General features: G+C 40.0%; 1 non-coding gene across 1 annotated transcript; it reads right to left on the bottom strand.

Moving 5' to 3' along the window:
- Positions 1-879: 879 nt before the first annotated feature.
- LOC114514305 lies at positions 880-1,039 on the bottom strand. Its single transcript, XR_003686024.1, has one exon. It is a non-coding gene; the product is annotated as a U1 spliceosomal RNA (small nuclear RNA).
- Between the last annotated feature and the right edge of the window lie 1,152 nt (positions 1,040-2,191).

The raw sequence follows: 2,191 nt of genomic DNA on the forward strand, positions 1-2,191 counted from the left end.
TGGGGATAGATACTAAAGGAACATAAAATACTATGACTGCCTTCAAGGAGTTGATCCAAGAAATGTATCGTGATCATACACTTTCTTCTATCCCACCATAGATAATCACCTCCACTCTTGATAAGAACTTAACTTGAATGCATTATTTGCACACACTGTCTGCAAGAATTGAGCCCCATAAATAAAACCAAAAAGTTCATGTGATTCCCTGTGGCTTGTATGTTCTGAATTTATTTCACAGATAATCAAAAACTTACACATTAAACATGCACACACAAATTTATGCACTGATAAGAATGCTAAAGGAAATAGACCAAATAAATATTTGGCTTCTCTATGTTCAACACAATTTATTTGAAATATGACATTGTAGGTAAAGACACTATAAAACATATCACCATATATAGAGATTTAATGTGTTATTTTAGGATAACTGGATAAACTATGATGAATATTTTTTGCCCCAGTTAACTTAATGTTCTGATAAAATTTGCCAGAGGAGTTCTCCCTCTCTTCCTCTCCTTGCTTCTATGAGATTGGGGTGGGCATTTAACTCTCTGGGCTTCTGAATTACTATGTGTATTCTGCTATCATAGCATTCATCATATTACCCTTAATTGTCTTCCCTCTCAATTTGTTTTTTCAAGTTCTATAAGGACAGAGACTTTGTTTCTTGTGTTCTTTCATCACCAAGACTTAACACAATTTTTCATAAGGCAGGTACACAATAAATATTAATTGAATAATGGATGATACCTTCCCTAATAAAGATCATAATTTAATTGGACTGACCCGAAGATGCACTGGGTGGCACAGAGTAGTGGAGTCCACCCCGTCGGGTGGAAGTCTGGTGAGCTGCACATGTGACTTACAATGGTGTAGAGGCCCCAGCATAAAAGTCCCCCACTACCACAAACTATGCAGTGGAGTGTCCCACGTTTCGAGAGGTCATGGGGTCAGCATGTCCTGAGTGTGGTGGATGAGTCTTGCCCTGGGAGGGCCAACTTCCTGGTCATGTTATCTCCCCTGCCAGAAATTTCTGCTTAGTTATTGGCATGTTCACCCACCTGAGTATCCAGATGAACTCCCAACATGCCTTCAGCAAAAAGGGAGAACTTGGTGGAATTATAGTAAAGACAGATCTGATGGTTGCCAGGGGTATAGGACATGAAAGTGAACCTGTCTTCAGAGCCATACTGATTGGCCAGAATGACCTTGCCTTCTTTCTCTTTCACCTCCATGAACATGCCAATCCCTGGGATGGCTGGCTGATACTCCTCCTGCTGATTGTCCTACAGCTGCATCTGGTAGTTTTCTATAACCATGGTTTTATCTGGAAGGTTCTCTTCAAAGCACTTCTCTGTCTCCCTGATGTGGAAGTAAAGCGCACCGCCATGGGTCACCAGACTTCAGGGGCAACCAAACAAGGTGCTACCACCCCCTTCACATTGGCCCGTTTCTCCAGCCATGAACATGGATCAGAAGACTCACTATCAGTGTTTTAGTCAAGTTTCTCCTGAGAAACAGAATCAATTTGATGTGTATTTATAGAGAGAAGTTGTGGGGCCTGAAAAGTCTGAAACCCACAGGAGAATTCAACAGACTAGAAATTCTAGCAAGAGTTGATGCAGCAGTCAGAAGGCAATCTGAGGCAGTTCTTTTCTCCTCATGGAACCTCAGTCTTTTCTCTTCAGCTGATTGGGTGAAGCCCACCCATGTTATGGAGGCTCATCTGTTTTACTCAAAGTCAACTGTTGAGTGTTAATCACATCTAAAAATGCCTTCACAGCAGCATCCAAACTAATGTTTGACTAACCAGTGAGGCACCACAGCCTACTCAAGCTGACACAGAAAATTAACCATTGTAATTGGTAACTTGTCAGTTCTCTTCAAACTGATCTATAGGTTTGTTGTAATCCTAATTAAAATCCAAGGGGGTTTAAAAAAACAATTGATAGGCTGATTCCAAAATTAATATGGTAGTACAAAGTAACTAGAATAGTCAAAACAACTTTGAAAAAAGATCAAAATTGAAGGATTCACATTGATTTCACTGATTTCAAGACTTACTAAGAAGCCATGGTGATGAAGACAGTAGGGTATCAGTGAAAGGACAGACACATAGATCAGTGGAACAAAATGTGGCCTAGAAATCAATAGACACCATTGGTCATTTGATTTTCAAAAAAAG

Source organism: Phyllostomus discolor, chromosome 2, assembly GCF_004126475.2.
Source record: "Phyllostomus discolor isolate MPI-MPIP mPhyDis1 chromosome 2, mPhyDis1.pri.v3, whole genome shotgun sequence".
NCBI classification, from domain to species: Eukaryota; Metazoa; Chordata; class Mammalia; order Chiroptera; family Phyllostomidae; genus Phyllostomus; species Phyllostomus discolor.